This window comes from Pleurodeles waltl, chromosome 6 (genome assembly GCF_031143425.1).
Source record: "Pleurodeles waltl isolate 20211129_DDA chromosome 6, aPleWal1.hap1.20221129, whole genome shotgun sequence".
In the NCBI taxonomy this organism is placed as follows: Eukaryota; Metazoa; Chordata; class Amphibia; order Caudata; family Salamandridae; genus Pleurodeles; species Pleurodeles waltl.
Genome location: NC_090445.1, coordinates 80365103 through 80382790, shown reverse-complemented (window position 1 = coordinate 80382790; position 17688 = coordinate 80365103). Strand labels below are relative to the sequence as shown.

The 17688-nt window shown below is 51.3% G+C and overlaps 2 non-coding genes across 2 annotated transcripts; both read right to left on the bottom strand.

Annotated features, from left to right (window-relative positions):
* Positions 1–10721: 10721 nt before the first annotated feature.
* On the bottom strand, positions 10722–10794 carry TRNAK-CUU (transfer RNA lysine (anticodon CUU)). The gene has a single exon. It is a non-coding gene; the product is annotated as a tRNA-Lys (tRNA).
* A 2369-nt stretch (positions 10795–13163) lies between these two features.
* Positions 13164–13236, bottom strand: TRNAR-CCU (transfer RNA arginine (anticodon CCU)). Its single transcript has one exon. It is a non-coding gene; the product is annotated as a tRNA-Arg (tRNA).
* Positions 13237–17688: the final 4452 nt, after the last annotated feature.

Genomic DNA, 17688 nt, shown 5'->3' with positions numbered 1-17688 from the left:
TCTCTGTCTCTGGGGAAAGTTTAGATAACGAATGCAAGAGCTCATCAGAGTTCCTCTGCATCTCTCTCTTCACCTTCTGCCAAGGAATCGACTGCTGACCGCGCTGGAAGCCTGCAAAACTGCAACATAGTAGCAAAGACTACTACTGCAACTCTGTAACGCTGATCCTGCCGCCTTCTCGACTGTTTTCCTGGTGGTGCATGCTGTGGGGGTAGTCTGCCTCCTCTCTGCACTAGAAGTTCAGAAGAAATCTCCCGTGGGTCGACAGAATCTTCCCCCTGCAACCGCAGGCACCAAAAAGCTGCATTACCGGTCCCTTGGGTCTCCTCTCAGCACAATGAGCGAGGTCCCTTGAATCCAGCAACTCTGTCCAAGTGACTCCCACAGTCCAGTGACTCTTCAGTCCAAGTTTGGTGGAGGTAAGTCCTTGCCTCCCCACGCCAGACTGCATTGTTAGAAACCGCGTCTTTTGCAACTACTCCGGCGTCTGTGCACTCCCGGCGGAAATCCTTTTTGCACAGCCAAGCCTGGGTCCACGGCACTCTAACCTGCATTGCATGACTTTCTAAGTTGGTCTCCGGCGACGTGGGACTCCTTTGTGCAACTTCAGCGAGCACCGTTTCACGCATCCTTGTAGTGCCTGTTTCTGGCACTTCTCTGGGTGCTACCTGCTGCTGAGAGAGCTCCTTGTCTTGAACGACGTCTCTTCTCTCACCAGTCGCATTTTGCGACATCCTGGTCCCTCCTGGGCCACAGCACCACCCAAAAACGCTTACCGCACGATTTGCAGCAAGCAAGCCTTGTTGGCAGTCTTTTGGTGGGAAATTACTTTTGCACGACTCTCCAAGGCGAGAGGAATCCGTCCTCCAAAGGGGAAGTCTCTATCCCTTTGCGTTCTTGCAGAAACCTCAGCTTCTTCTGTCCAGTAGAAGCTTCTTTGCACCCACAGCTGGCATTTCCTGGGCATCTGCCCATCTCCGACTTGCTTGTGACTTTTGGACTTGGTCCCCTTGTTCCACAGCTACCCTAGATTGTAAATCCACCGTTGTTGCATTGCTGGTTTGTGTCTTTCCTGCATTATTCCCCTATCACGACTTCTTTGTCCTTTGGGGAACTTTAGTGCACTTTGCACTCACTTTTCAGGGTCTTGGGGAGGGTTATTTTTCTAACTCTCACTATTTTCTAATAGTCCCAGCGACCCTCTACAAGGTCACATAGGTTTGGGGTCCATTCGTGGTTCGCATTCCACTTTTGGAGTATATGGTTTGTGTTGCCCCTATCCCTATGTGTCCCCATTGCATCCTATTGTAACTATACATTGTTTGCACTGTTTTCTAAGACTATACTGCATATTTTTGGTATTGTGTACATATATCTTGTGTATATTTCCTATCCTCTCACTGAGGGTACACTCTGAGATACTTTGGCATATTGTCATAAAAATAAAATACCTTTATTTTTAGTATAACTGTGTATTGTGTTTTCTTATGATATTGTGCAAGTGACACTAGTGGTACTGTAGGAGCTTCACTCGTCTCCTAGTTCAGCCTAAGCTGCTCTGCTAAGCTACCATTATCCATCAGCCTATGCTGCTAGACACCCTATACACTAATAAGGGATAACTGGGCCTGGTGCAAGGTGCAAGTACCCCTTGGTACTCACTACAAGCCAGTCCAGCCTCCTACACGCTCCCAGCGGCGCCTCCCAGGGCGGGAAGTGCTGCGTTGCGTGGAGTCCTGTGGGAATCGTGAGGCAAACTGCAGGATGTGTGTGTGTGTAGTTTTAAGCGTCAGCGAAATATTTGAAAAAGGTGAGAGTTAATGTTAAACCCGAAAATGGAGAAGCCTTTTAAAAGCATCACACCCAACGTGGGGCTTGAACCCACAACCCTGAGATTAAGAGTCTCATGCTCTACCAACTGAGCTAGCCGGGCTGCTGTGCCTATGTCCTTTCACACACCCTCTGTGTGTTCTTTGTGAGGAAGTAGTGTGTGGTTATCCCAGGAGGCCCCTTTGTTTCATTTTCTCTGCTGCTGACTCGACACAAGCACCTTCCTCTTTCTCCATCTCTCGCTCTACCCCAGTCTTATGTCCCCATCAGTCTCTCTGGAGCTCACTCTGGTACATACATGCATCTGTCCTCTCAACCTGTCTCTGGGCACATACTTAAATGTCCAGTAGAGAACAGTGTGAACTCTCCCTGTTTCGCAAGGTGGCAGTCAGCCTCCAGAGGAATGTTCCGCAGGCTGCCGGAATGGCTGAGCGGTGTAAGGCGCCACATGCAAGAGCAGTATCTTACCCAGTCCTGTAATCAAATCCCGCTGCTGACATAAAGCAGTGTTCATACCTACTTTAATCATAACACCAGCGGGGATGAGACCTTAAGCTCCTCTTTTTGAAAGGATGGGGGGGAGGGACAGGACGGACCGGAGCGGACTCCGACCTCGCTGTAAGCACGGGCGGCTCAGGCTAGGAAAGGGCGCAGGAAAGGCTCGGCCTAGGACTGCTCCCAGCTGCGCCTCCCAGGGCGGGAAGTGCTGCGTTGTGTGGAGTCCTGTGGGAATCGTGAGGCAAACTGCAGGATGTGTGTGTGTGTAGTTTTAAGCCTCCGTGAAATATCTAAAAAAGGTGAGAGTTAATGTTAAACGCGAAAATGGAGAAGCCTTTAAAAAGCATCACGCCCAACATGGGGCTCAAACCCACAACCCTGAGATTAAGAGTCTCATGTTCTACCAACTGAGCTAGCCAGCTGCTGTGCCTCTGTCATTTCACACACCCTCTGTGTGTTCTTTGTAAGGAAGTAGTGTGTGGTTATCCCAGGAGGCCCCTTTGTTTAATTTTCTCTGCTGCTGACTCGACACAGGCACCTTTCTCTTTCTCCATCTCTCGCTCTACCCCAGTCTTATGTCCCCAACAGTCTCTCTGGAGCTCACTCTGGTACATACATGCATCTGTCCTCTCAACCTGTCTCTGGGCACATACTTAAATGTCCAGTAGAGAACAGTGTGAACTCTCGCTGTTTCGCGAGGTGGCAGTCAGCCTCCAGAGGCGTGTTCTGGAGGCTGCCAGAATGGCCGAACAGTGTAAGGTGCCACATTCAAGAGCAGTATCTTCCCCAGTCCTGTGATCAAATCCCGCTGCTGACAAAAAATAGTTTTCATACCTACTTTAATCATAACACCAGCGGGGATGAGACCTTAAACTCCTCTTTTTGAAAGGATGGGGGGGACAGGACGGACCAAAGCGGACTCCGAGCTCGCTGTAAGCACGGGCGGCTCAGGCTAGGAAAGGGCGCAGGAAAGTCTCGGCCTAGGACCGTTCCCAGCGGCGCCTCCCAGGGCGGGAAGTGCTCCGTTGTGTGGAGTCCTGTGGGAATCGTGAGGCAAACTGCAGGATGTGTGTGTGTGTGTAGATTCAAGCCTCAGCGAAATATCTGAAAAAGGTGAGAGTTAATGTTAAACACGAAAATGGAGAAGCCTTTAAAAAGCATCACACCCAACATGGGGCTCGAACCCACGACCCTGAGACTAAGAGTCTCATGCTCTACTGACTGAGCTAGCCAGGCTGCTGTGCCTTTGTCATTTCACACACCCTCTGTGTGTTCTTTGTGAGGAAGTAGTGTGTGGTTATCCCAGGAGGCCCCTTTGTTTCATTTTCTCTGCTGCTGACTCGACACATGCACCTTTCTCTTTCTCCATCTCTCGCTCTACCCCAGTCTTATGTCCCCATCAGTCTCTCTGGAGCTCACTCTGGTACATACATGCATCTGTTCTCTCAACTTGTCTCTGGGCACATACTTAAATGTCCAGTAGAGAACAGTGTGAACTCTCCCTGTTTCGCGAGGTGGCAGTCAGCCTCCAGAGCCGCGTTCCGGAGGCTGCCGGAATGGCCAAGCGCTGTAAGGTGCCACATTCAAGAGCAGTATCTTCCCCAATCCCGTGATCAAATCCTGCTGCTGACATAAAGTAGTTTTCATACCTACTTTAATCATAACACCAGCGGGGATGAGACCTTAAACTCTTCTTTTTGAAAGGATGGGGGGGGACAGGACGGACCGGAGCGGACTGCGAGCTCGCTGTAAGCACGGGTGGCTCAGGCTAGGAAAGGGCGCAGGAAAGGCTCAGCCTAGGACCGCTCCCAGCGGCGCCTCCCAGGGCGGGAAGTGCTGTGTTGTGTGGAGTCCTGTGGGAATCGTGAGGCAAACTGCAGGATGTGTCTGTGTGTAGTTTCAAGCCTCAGGGAAATATCTGAAAAAGGTGAGAGTTAATGTTAAACCCGAAAATGGAGAAGCCTTTAAAAAGCATCACACCCAATGTGGGGCTGGAACCCACGACCCTGAGACTAAGAGTCTCATGCTCTACTGACTGAGCTAGCCGGGCTGTTGTGCCTTTGTCATTTCACACACTGTGAGAAAGTAGCCTCTTTCTAGCCTTGTTACCCCCACTTTTGGCCTGTTTGTGAGTGTATGTCAGGATGTTTGTCACTGTTTTCACTGTCTCACTGGGATCCTGATAGCCAGGCCTCAGTGCTCATAGTGAAAACACTATGTTTTCAGTATGTTTGTTATGTGTCACTGGGATCCTGCTGGTCAGGACCCCTGTGCTCATAGGTTTGTGGCCTATATGTATGTGTCACTGGGACCCTGTCACACAGGGCCCCAGTGCTCATAGGTGTGCATGTATATGTTCCCTGTGTGGTGCCTAACTGTCTCACTGAGGCTCTGCTAACCAGAACCTCAGTGGTTATGCTCTCTCATTACTTTCAAATTGTCACTAACAGGCTAGTGACCAATTTTACCAATTTACATTGGCTTACTGGAACACCCTTATAATTCCCTAGTATATGGTACTGAGGTACCCAGGGTATTGGGGTTCCAGGAGATCCCTATGGGCTGCAGCATTTCTTTTGCCACTCATAGGGAGCTCTGACAATTCTTACACAGGCCTGCCACTGCAGCCTGAGTGAAATAACGTCCACGTTATTTCACAGCCATTTTACACTGCACTTACGTAACTTATAAGTCACCTATATGTCTAACCTTTACCTGGTAAAGGTTAGGTGCAAAGTTACTTAGTGTGAGGGCACCCTGGCACTAGCCAAGGTGCCCCCACATTGTTCAGGGCCAATTCCCTGAACTTTGTGAGTGCGGGGACACCATTACACGCGTGCACTACATATAGGTCACTACCTATATGTAGCTTCACAATGGTAACTCCGAATATGGCCATGTAACATGTCTATGATCATGGAATTGCCCCCTCTATGCCATCCTGGCATAGTTGGCACAATCCCATGATCCCAGTGGTCTGTAGCACAGACCCTGGTACTGCCAAACTGCCCTTCCTGGGGTTTCACTGCAGCTGCTGCTGCTGCCAACCCCTCAGACAGGCATCTGCCCTCCTGGGGTCCAGCCAGGCCTGGCCCAGGATGGCAGAACAAAGAACTTCCTCTGAGAGAGGGTGTGACACCCTCTCCCTTTGGAAAATGGTGTGAAGGCAGGGGAGGAGTAGCCTCCCCCAGCCTCTGGAAATGCTTTGTTGGGCAAAGATGTGCCCAATTCTGCATAAGCCAGTCTACACCGGTTCAGGGACCCCTTAGCCCCTGCTCTGGCGCGAAACTGGACAAAGGAAAGGGGAGTGACCACTCCCCTGACCTGCACCTCCCCTGGGAGGTGTCCAGAGCTCCTCCAGTGTGCTCCAGACCTCTGCCATCTTGGAAACAGAGGTGCTGCTGGCACACTGGACTGCTCTGAGTGGCCAGTGCCACCAGGTGACGTCAGAGACTCCTTGTGATAGGCTCCTTCAGGTGTTAGTAGCCTATCCACTCTCCTAAGTAGCCAAACCCTCTTTTCTGGCTATTTAGGGTCTCTGTCTCTGGGGAAACTTTAGATAACGAATGCAAGAGCTCATCCGAGTTCCTCTGCATCTCCCTCTTCACCTTCTGATAAGGAAACGACCGCTGACCGCGCTGGAAGCCTGCAAACCTGCAACATAGTAGCAAAGACGACTACTGCAACTCTGTAACGCTGATCCTGCCGCCTTCTCGACTGTTTTCCTGCTTGTGCATGCTGTGGGGGTAGCCTGCCTCCTCTCTGCACCAGAAGCTCCGAAGAAATCTCCCGTGGGTCGACGGAATCTTCCCCCTGCAACCGCAGGCACCAAAAAGCTGCATTACCGGTCCCTTGGGTCTCCTCTCAGCACAACGAGCGAGGTCCCTCGAATCCAGCGACTCTGTCCAAGTGACCCCCACAGTCCAGTGACTCTTCAGCCCAAGTTTGGTGGAGGTAAGTCCTTGCCTCACCTCGCTGGGCTGCATTGCTGGGAACCGCGACTTTGCAGCTACTCCGGCCCCTGTGCACTTCCGGCGGAAATCCTTTGTGCACAGCCAAGCCTGGGTCCACGGCACTCTAACCTGCATTGCACGACTTTCTAAGTTGGTCTCCGGCGACGTGGGACTCCTTTGTGCAACTTCGGCGAGCACCGTTTCACGCATCCTCGTAGTGCCTGTTTCTGGCACTTCTCCGGGTGCTACCTGCTTCAATGAGAGCTCTTTGTCTTGCTCGACGTCCCCTCCCTCTTCAGGTCCAATTTGCGACCTCCTGGTCCCTCCTGGGCCCCAGCAGCATCCAAAAACGCCAAACGCACGATTTGCGTGTAGCAAGGCTTGTTGGCGTCCTTCCGGCGGGAAAACACTTCTGCACGACTCTCCAAGGCGAGAGGGATCCGTCCACCAAAGGGGAAGTCTCTAGCCCTTTTCGTTCCTGCAGAAACCTCAGCTTCTTCTGTCCAGTCGAAGCTTCTTTGCACCTGCAGCTGGCATTTCCTGGGCATCTGCCCATCTCCGACTTGCTTGTGACTTTTGGACTTGGTCCCCTTGTTCCACAGGTACCCTAGATTGGAAATCCACAGTTGTTGCATTGCTGGTTTGTGTCTTTCCTGCATTATTCCTCTAACACGACTATTTTGTCCTTAGGGGAACTTTAGTGCACTTTGCACTCACTTTTCAGGGTCTTGGGGAGGGTTATTTTTCTAACTCTCACTATTTTCTAATAGTCCCAGCGACCCTCTACAAGGTCACATAGGTTTGGGGTCCATTCGTGGTTCGCATTCCACTTTTGGAGTATATGGTTTGTGTTGCCCCTATCCATATGTTTCCCCATTGCATCCTATTGTAACTATACATTGTTTGCACTGTTTTCTAAGACTATACTGCATATTTTTGCTATTGTGTATATATATCTTGTGTATATTTCCTATCCTCTCACTGAGGGTACACTCTAAGATACTTTGGCATATTGTCATAAAAATAAAGTACCTTTATTTTTAGTATAACTGTGTATTGTGTTTTCTTATGATATTGTGCATATGACACTAAGTGGTACTGTAGTAGCTTCACACGTCTCCTAGTTCAGCCTAAGCTGCTCTGCTAAGCTACCATTATCTATCAGCCTAAGCTGCTAGACACCCTATACACTAATAAGGGATAACTGGGCCTGGTGCAAGGTGCAAGTACCCCTTGGTACTCACTACAAGCCAGTGCAGCCTCCTACACACACCCTCTGTGTGTTCTTTGTGAGGAAGTAGTGTGTGGTTATCCCAGGAGGCCTCTTTGTTTCATTTTCTCTGCTGCTGACTCGACACAGGCACCTTTCTCTTTCTCCATCTCTCGCTCTACCCCAGTCTTATGTCCCCATCAGTCTCTCTGGAGCTCACTCTGGTACATATATGCATCTGTCCTCTCAACCTGTCTCTGGGCACATACTTAAATGTCCAGTAGAGAACAGTGTGAACTCTCCCAGTTTCGCGAGGTGGCAGTCAGCCTCCAGAGGCGTGTTCCAGAGGCTGCCGGAATGGCTGAGCGGTGTAAGGTGCCACATGCAAGAGCAGTATCTTACCCAGTCCTGTAATCAAATCCCGCTGCTGACATAAAGCAGTGTTCATACCTACTTTAATCATAACACCAACAGGGATGAGACCTTAAACTCCTCTTTTTGAAAGGATGGGGGGGGAGGGACAGGACGGACCGGAGCGGACTCCGACCTCGCTGTAAGCACGGGCAGCTCAGGCTAGGAAAGGGCGCAGGAAAGGCTCGGCCTAGGACTGCTCCCAGCTGCGCCTCCCAGGGCGGGAAGTGCTGCGTTGTGTGGAGTCCTGTGGGAATCATGAGGCAAACTGCAGGATGTGTGTGTGTGTAGTTTTAAGCCTCAGCAAAATATGTGAAAAAGGTGAGAGTTAATGTTAAACCCGAAAATGGAGAAGCCTTTAAAAAGCATCACGCCCAACATGGGGCTCAAACCCACGACCCTGAGATTAAGAGTCTTATGTTCTACCAACTGAGGTAGCCAGCTGCTGTGCCTCTGTCATTTCACACACCCTCTGTGTGTTCTTTGTGAGGAAGTAGTGTGTGGTTATCCCAGGAGGCCCCTTTGTTTCATTTTCTCTGCTGCTGACTCGACACAGGCACCTTTCTCTTTCTCCATCTCTCGCTCTACCCCAGTCTTATGTCCCCATCAGTCTCTCTGGAGCTCACTCTGGTACATACATGCATCTGTCCTCTCAACCTGTCTCTGGGCACATACTTAAATGTCCAGTAGAGAACAGTGTGAACTCTCGCTGTTTCGCGAGGTGGCAGTCAGCCTCCAGAGGCGTGTTCTGGAGGCTGCCAGAATGGCCGAGCGGTGTAAGGTGCCACATAAAGAACAGTATCTTCCCCAGTCCTGTGATCAAATCCTGCTGCCGACATAAAGTAGTTTTCATACCTACTTTAATCATAACACCAGCGGGGATGAGACCTTAAACTCCTCTTTTTGAAAGGATGGGGGGGGGACAGGACTTACCGGAGCGGACTCCGAGCTCGCTGTAAGCACGGGCGGCTATGGCTAGGAAAGGGCGCAGGAAAGGCTCGGCCTAGGACCGCTCCCAGCGGCGCATCCCAGGGCGGGAAGTGCTGCGTTGTGTGGAGTCCTGTGGGAATCGTGAGGCAAACGGCAGGATATGTGTGTGTGTGTAGTTTTAAGCCTCAGCGAAATATCGCAAAAAGGTGAGAGTTAATGTTAAACCCGAAAATGGAGAAGCCTTTAAAAAGCATCACGCCCAATGGGGGGCTCAAACCCACGACCCTGAGCTTAAGTGTTTCATGCTCTACCAACTGAGCTAGCCCGGCTGCTGTGCCTATGTCATTTCACACACCCTCTGTGTGTTCTTTGTGAGGAAGTAGTGTGTGGTTATCCCAGGAGGCCCCTTTGGTAAATTTTCTCTGCTGCTGACTCGACACAGGCACCTTTCTCTTTCTCCATCTCTCGCTCTAAACCAGTCTTCTGTCCCCATCAGTCTCTCTGGAGCTCACTCTGGTACATACATGCATCTGTCCTCTCAACCTGTCTCTGGGCACATACTTAAATGTCCAGCAGAGAACAGTGTGAACTCTCCCTGTTTCGCGAGGTGGCAGTCAGCCTCCAGAGCCGTGTTACGTAGGCTGCCGGAATGGCCGAGCGGTGTAAGGCTCCACATTCAAGAGCAGTATCTTCCCCAGTACCATGATCAAATCCTGCTGCCGACATAAATTAGTTTTCATACCTACTTTAATTATAACACCAGCGGGGATTAGACCTTAAACTCCTCTTTTTGAAAGGATGGGGGGGACAGGACGGTCCGGAGCGGACACCGAGCTCGCTGTAAGCACGGGCGGCTCAGGCTAGGAAAGGGCGCAGGAAAGGCTCGGCCTAGGACCGCTCCCAGCGGCGCCTCCCAGGGCGGGAAGTGCTGCGTTGTGTGGAGTCCTGTGGGAATCGTGAGGCAAACTGCAGGATGTGTGTGTGTGTGTAGTTTTAAGCCTCAGCGAAATATATCTGAAAAAGGTGAGAGTTAATGTTAAACCCGAAAATGGATAAGCCTTTAAAAAGCATCAAGCCCAACGTGGGGCTCAAACCCACGACCCTGAGATTAAGAGTCTTATGCTCTACCGACTGAGCTAGCTGGCTGCTGTGCCTATGTCATTTCACACATCCTCTGTGTGTTCTTTGTGAGGAAGTAGTGTGTGGTTATCCCAGGAGGCCCCTTGGTTTCATTTTCTCTGCTGCTGACTCGATACAGGCACCTTTCTCTTTCTCCATCTCTCGCTCTACTCCAGTCTTATGTCCCCATCAGTCTCTCTGGAGCTCACTCTGGTAAATACATGCATCTGTCCTCTCAACCTGTCTCTGGGCACATACCTAAATGTACTGTAGAGAACAGTGTGAACTCTCCCTGTTTTGCGAGTTGGCAGTCAGCCTCCAGAGCAGTGTTCCGCAGGCTGCCGGAATGGCCGAGCGGTGTAAGCTGCCACATTCTAGAGCTGTATCGTCCCCAGTCCCGTGATCAAATCCCGCTGCTGACATAAAGTAGTTTTCATACCTACTTTAATCATAACACCAGCGGGGATGAGACCTTTAACTCCTCTTTTTGAAAGGATGGGGGGGGGACAGGACGGACCGGAGCAGACTCCGAGCTCGCTGTAAGCACGGGCGGCTCAGGCTAGGAAAGGGCGCAGGAAAGGCTGGGCCTAGGACCGCTCCCAGCAGCGCCTCCCAGGGCTGGAAGTGCTGCGTTGTGTGGAGTCCTGTGGGAATCGTGAGGCAAACGGCAGGATGTGTGTGTGTGTGTCGTTTTAAGCCTCAGCGAAATATCTGAAAAAGGTGAGAGTTAATGTTAAACCTGAAAATGGAGAAGCCTTTAAAAAGCATCACGCCCAACGTGGGGCTCGAACCCACGACCCTGAGATTAAGAGTCTCATGCTCTACCAACTGAGCTAGCCGGGCTGCTGTGCCTGTGGTATTTCACACAACCTCTGTGTGTTCTTTTGGAGGAAGTAGTGTGTGGTTATCCCAAGAGGCCCCTTTGTTTCATTTTCTCTGCTGCTGACTCGACACAGGCACCTTTCTCCATCTCTCGCTCTACCCCAGTCTTATGTCCCCATCAGTCTCTCTGGAGCTCACTCTGGTACATACATGCATCTGTCCTCTCAACCTGTCTCTGGGCACATACTTGAATGTCCAGTAGAGAACAGTGTGAACTCTCCCTGTTTCGCGAGGTGGCAGTCAGCCTCCAGAGCCGTGTTCGGGAGGCTGCCGGAATTTCCGAGCAGTGTAAGGCGCCACATTCAAGAGCAGTATCTTCCCCAGTCCCGTGATCAATTCCCGCTGCCGACATAAAGTAGTTTTCATACCCACTTTAATCATAACACCGGCGGGGTTAAGACCATAAACTTCTCTTTTTGAAAGGATGGGGGGGAGACAGGACGGACCGGAGCGGACTCCGAGCTCGCTGTAAGCACGGGCGGCTCAGGCTAGAAAAGGGCACAGGAAAGGCTCGGCCTAGGACCGCTCCAAGCGGCGCCTCCCAGGGTGGGAAGTGCTGCGTTGTGTGGAGTCCTGTGGGAATCGTGAAGTAAACTGCAGGATGTGTGTGTGTGTGTAGTTTTAAGCCTCAGCGAAATATCTGAAAAAGGTGGGAGTTAATGTTAAACCCTAAAATGGAGAAGCCTTTAAAAAGCATCACGCCCAACGTGGGGCTTGAACCCACGACCCTGAGATTAAGAGTCTCATGCGCTACCGACTGAGCTAGCCGGGCTGCTGTGTTTATGTCATTTCACACACCCTCTGTGTGTGCTTTGTGAGGAATTAGTGTGTGGTTATCCCAGGAGGCCCCTTTTTTTCATTTTCTTTGCTGCTGACTCGACACAGGCACCTTTCTCTTTCTCCATCTCTCGCTCTACCACAGTCTTATGTCCCCATCAGTCTCTCTGGAGCTCACTCTGGTACATACATGCATCTGTCCTCTCAACCTGTCTCTGGGCACATACTTAAATGTCCAGTAGAGAACAGTGTGAACTCTCCCTGTGTCGCGAGGTGGCAGTCAGCCTCCAGAGACGTGTTCCGCAGGCTGCCGTAATGGCCGAGCGGTGTAAGGTGCCACATTCAAGAGCAGTATCTTCCCCAGTCCCGTGGTCAAATCCCGCTGCTGACATAAAGTAGTTTTCATACCTACTTTATTCATAACACCAGTGGGGATGAGACCTTAAACTCCTCTTTTTGAAAGGATGGGGGGGGACAGGACGGACCGGAGCGGACTCCGAGCTCGCTGTAAGCACGGGCGGCTCAGGCTAGGAAAGGGCGCAGGACAGGCTCGGCCTAGGACCGCTCCCAGCGGCGCCTCCCAGGCGGGAAGTGCTTTGTTGTGTGGAGTCCTGGGGGAATCGTGAGGCAAACTGCAGGATGTGTGTTTGTGTATTTTTAAGCCTCAGCGAAATATCTGAAAAAGGTGAGATTTAATGTTAAACCCAAAAAGGGAGAAGCCTTTAAAAAGCATCATGCCCTACATGGGTCTCGAACCCTCAACCCTGAGATTAAGAATCTCATGCTCTACCGACTGAGCTAGCCGGGCTGCTGTGCCTATGTCATTTCACACACCCTCTGTGTGTTCTTTGTGAGGAAGTAGTGTGTGGTTATCCCAGGAGGCCCCTTTGTTTCATTTTCTCTGCTGCTGACTCGACCCAGGCACCTTTCTCTTTCTCCATCTCTCGCTCTACCCCAGACTTATGTCCCCTTCAGTCTCTCTGGAGCTCACTCTGGTACATACATGCATCTGTCCTCTCAACCTGTCTCTGGGCACATACTTAAATGTCCAGTAGAGAACAGTGAGAACTCTCACTGTTTCGCGAGGTGGCAGTCATCCTCCAGAGCTGTGTTCCGGAGGCTGCCTGAATGGCCGAGCGGTGTAAGGCGCCACATTCAAAAGCAGTATCTTCCCCAGTCCCGTGGTCAAATCCTGCTGCTGACATAAAGTAGTCTTCATACCTACTTTAATCATAACACCAGCGGGGATGAGACTTTAAACTCCTCTTTTTGAAAGGATGGGGTGGAAGGACGGACCGGAGCAGACTCCGAGCTCGCTGTAAGCACGGGCAGCTCAGGCTAGGAAAGGGCGCAGGAAAGGCTCGGCATAGGACCGATCACAGCGGCGCCTCCGAGGGCGGGAAGTGCTGCGTTGTGTGGAGTCCTGTGGGAATCGTGAGGCAAACTGCAGGATGTGTGTGTGTTTGTGTGTAGTTTTAAGCCTCAGCAAAATATCTGAAAAAGGTGAGAGTTAATGTTAAACCCGAAAATGGAGAAGCCTTTAAAAAGCATCACGCCCAACATGGGGCTCAAACCCACGCCCCTGAGATTAGGAATCTCATGCTCTACCGACAAAGCTAGTCAGGCTGCTGTGCCTATGTCATTTCACACACCCTCTGTGTGTTCTTTGTGAGGAAGTAGTGTGTGGTTATCCCAGGAGGCCCCTTTGTTTCATTTTCTCTGCTGCTGACTCGACACAGGCACCTTTCTCTTTCTCGATCTCTCGCTCTACCCCAGTCTTATGTCCCCTTCAGTCTCTCTGGAGCTCACTCTGGTACATACATGCATCTGTCCTCTCAACCTGTCTCTGGGCACATACTTAAATGTCCAGTAGAGAACAGTGGGAACTCTCCCTGTTTCGCGAGGTAGCAGTCAGCCTCCAGAACCATGTTTCGCAAGTTGCCGGAATGGCCGAGTGGTGTGAGGTGCCACATTCAAGAGCAGTATCTTCCCCAGTCCTGTGATCAAATACCGCTGCCAACATAAAGTAGTGTTCATACCTACTTTAATCATAACACCAGCGGGGATGAGACCTTAAAATCCTCTTTTTGAAAGGATGGGGGGGGACAGGACGGAGCGGAGCGGACTCCGAGCTCGCTGTAAGCACGGGCAGCTCAGGCTAGGAAAGGGCGCCGGAAAGGCTTGGCATAGGACCGCTCCCAGCGGCGCCTCCGAGGGCGGGAAGTGCTGCGTTGTGTGGAGTCCTGTGGGAATCGTGAGGCAAACTGCAGGATGTGTGTGTGTGTAGTTTTAAGCCTCAGAAAAATATCTGAAAAAGGTGAGAGTTAATGTTCAACCCGAAAATGGAGAAGCCTTTAAAAAGCATCACACCCAACGTGGGGCTCAAACCCACGACCCTGAGATTAAGAGTCTCATGCTCTACCGACTGAGCTAGCCGGGCTGACGTGCCTATATCATTTCACACACCCTCTGTGTGTTCTTTGTGAGGAAGTAGTGTGTAGTTATCCCAGGAGGCCCCTTTGTTTCATTTTCTTTGCTGCTGACTCGACACAGGCACCTTTCTCTTTCTCCATCTCTCGCTCTACCACAGTCTTATGTCCCCATCAGTCTCTCTGGAGCTCACTCTGGTACATACATGCATCTGTCCTCTCAACCTGTCTCTGGGCACATACTTAAATGTCCAGTAGAGAACAGTGTGAACTCTCCCTGTGTCGCGAGGTGGCAGTCAGCCTTCAGAGCCATGTTCCACAGGTCGCCGGAATGGCCGAGCGGTGTAAGGCACCACATTCAAGAGCAGTATCTTCCCCAGTCCTGTGATCAAATCCTGCTGCTGACATAAAGTAGTTTTCATACCTACTTTAATCATAACACCAGCGGGGATGAGACTTTAATCTCCTCTTTTTGAAAGGATGGGTGGGGACAGGACGGACCGGAGCGGACTCCGAGCTCGCTGTAAGCACGGGTGGCTCAGGCTAGGAAAGGGCGCAGGAAAGGCTCGCATAGGACCGCTCCCAGCGGCGCCTCCCAGGGCGGGAAGCGCTGAGTTGTGTGGAGTCCGGTGGGAATCGTGAGCCAAACTGCAGCATGTGTGTGTGTGTGTGTAGTTTTAAGCCTCAGCAAAATATCTGAAAAAGGTGAGAGTTTATGTTAAACCCGAAAATGGAGAAGCCTTTAAAAAGCATCACACCCACATGGGGCTCAAACCCACAACCCTGAAATTAAGAGTCTCATGCTCTACCGACTGAGCTAGGCGGGCTCCTGTGCCTATATCATTTCACACACCCTCTGTGTGTTCTTTGTGAGGAAGTAGTGTGTGGTTATCCCAGGAGGGCCCTTTGTTTCATTTTCTCTGCTGCTGACTCGACCCAGGCACCTTTCTATTTCTCCATCTCTCGCTCTATTCCAGTCTTATGTCCCCATCAGTCTCTCTGGAGCTCACTTTGGTACATACATGCATATGTCCTCTCAACCTGACTGTGGGCACATACTTAAATGTCCAGTAGAGAACAGTGTGAACTCTCCCTGTTTCGCGAGGTGGCAGTCAGTCTCCAGAGCGGTGTTTTGGAGGCTGCCGGAATGGCCGAGCGGTGTGAGGCGCCACATTCAAGAGCAGTATCTTCCCCAGTCCTGTGATCAAATCCTGCTGCTGACATAAAGTAGTTTTCATACCTACTTTAATCATAACACCAGCGGGGATGAGACTTTAATCTCCTCTTTTTGAAAGGATGGGTGGGGACAGGACGGACCGGAGCGGACTCCGAGCTCGCTGTAAGCACGGGTGGCTCAGGCTAGGAAAGGGCGCAGGAAAGGCTCGCATAGGACCGCTCCCAGCGGCGCCTCCCAGGGCGGGAAGTGCTGAGTTGTGTGGAGTCCTGTGGGAATCGTGAGGCAAACTGCAGGATGTGTGTGTGTGTGTGTAGTTTTAAGCCTCAGCAAAATAGCTGAAAAAGGTGAGAGTTTATGTTAAACCCGAAAATGGAGAAGCCTTTAAAAAGCATCACACCCAGCATGGGGCTCGAACCCACAACCCTGAGATTAAGAGTCTCATGCTCTACCGACTGAGCTAGGCGGGCTGCTGTACCTATATCATTTCACACACCCTCTGTGTGTTCTTTGTGAGGAAGTAGTGTGTGATTATCCCAGGAGGCCCCTTTGTTTCATTTTCTCTGCTGCTGACTCGACCCAGGCACCTTTCTATTTCTCCATCTCTCGCTCTATCCCAGTCTTATGTCCCCATCAGTCTCTCTGGAGCTCACTTTGGTACATACATGCATCTGTCCTCTCAACCTGACTCTGGGCACATACTTAAATGTCCAGTAGAGAACAGTGTGAACTCTCCCTGTTTCGCGAGGTGGCAGTCAGCCTCCAGAGCGGTGTTTCGGAGGCTGCCGGAATGGCCGAGCGGTGTGAGGCGCCACATTCAAGAACAGTATCTTCCCCAGTCCTGTGATCAAATACCGCTGCCAACATAAAGTCGTTTTCATACCTACTTTAATCATAACACCAGCGGGGATGAGACCTTAAAATCCTCTTTTTGAAAGGATGGGGGGGGACAGGACGGAGCGGAGCGGACTCCGAGCTCGCTGTAAGCACGGGCGGCTCTGGCTAGGAAAGGGCGCAGGAAAGGCTTGGCCTAGGACCGCTCCCGGCGGCGCCTCCCAGGGCGGGAAGTGCTGCGTTGTGTGGAGTCCTGTGGGAATCGTGAGGCAAACTGCAGGATCTGTGTGTGTGTGTAGTTTTAAGCCGCAGCAAAATATCTGAAAAAGGTGAGAGTTAATGTTAAACCCAAAAATGTAGAAGCCTTTAAAAAGCATCACGCCCAACGTGGGGTTCGAACCCACGACCCTGAGATTAAGAGTCTCATGCTCTACCGACTGAGTTAGCCAGCCTGCTGTGCTTATGTCATTTTACAAACCCTCTGTGTGTTCTTTGTGAGAAAGTAGTGTGTGGTTATCCCAGGAGGCCCCTTTGTTTCATTGTCTTTGCTGCTGACTCGACACAGGCACCTTTCTCTTTCTCCGTCTCTCGCTCTACCCCAGTCTTATGTCCACATCAGTCTTTCGGGAGCTCACTCAGGTACATACATGCATCAACCTGTCTCTGGGCACATGCTTAAATGTCCAGTAGAGAACAGTGTGAACTCTCCCTGTTTCGCGAGGTGGCAGTCAGCCTCCAGAGCCGTGCTCCGGAGGCTGCCGGAATGGCCGAGCGGTGTAAGGCGCCACATTCAAGAGCAATATCTTCCCCAGTCCTGTGGTCAAATCCCGCTGCTGACATAAAGTAGTTTTCATACCTACTTTAATCATAACACCAGCGGGGATGAGACTTTAAACTCCTCTTTTTGAAAGGATGGGGGGGGGGGCAGGACGGACCGGAGCGGACTCCGAGCTCGCTGTAAGAACGGGCAGCTCAGGCTACGAAAGGGCGCAGGAAAGGCTCGGCCTAGGACCGCTCCCAGCGGCGCCACCCAGGGCGGGAAGTGCTGCGTTGTGTGGAGTCCTGTGGGAATCGTGAAGCAAACTGCAGGATGTGTGTGTGTGTAGTTTTAAGCCTCAGCGAAATATCTGAAAAAGGTGAGAGTTTATGTTAAACCTGAAAATGGAGAAGCCTTTGAAAAGCATCACACCCAACGTGGGGCTCGAACCCACGACACTGAGATTAAGAGTCTCATGCTCTACCGACTGAGCTAGGCGGGCTGCTGTACCTATATCATTTCACACACCCTCTGTGTGTTCTTTGTGAGGAAGTAGTGTGTAGTGTGTGGTTATCCCAGGAGGCCCCTTTGTTTCATTTTCTCTGCTGCTGACTCGACCCAGGCACCTTTCTCTTTCTCCATCTCTCGCTCTACTCCAGTCTTATGTCCCCATCAGTCTCTCTGGAGCTCACTGTGGTACATACATGCATCTGTCCTCTCAACCTGTCTCTTGGCATATACTTAAATGTCCAGTAGAGAACAGTGTGAACTCTCCCTGTGTCGCAAGGTGGCAGTCAGCCTCCAGAGCCGTGTTCCGGAGGCTGCCGGAATGGCTGAGCGGTGTAAGGCGCCACATTCAAGGGCAGTATCTTCCCCAGTCCTGT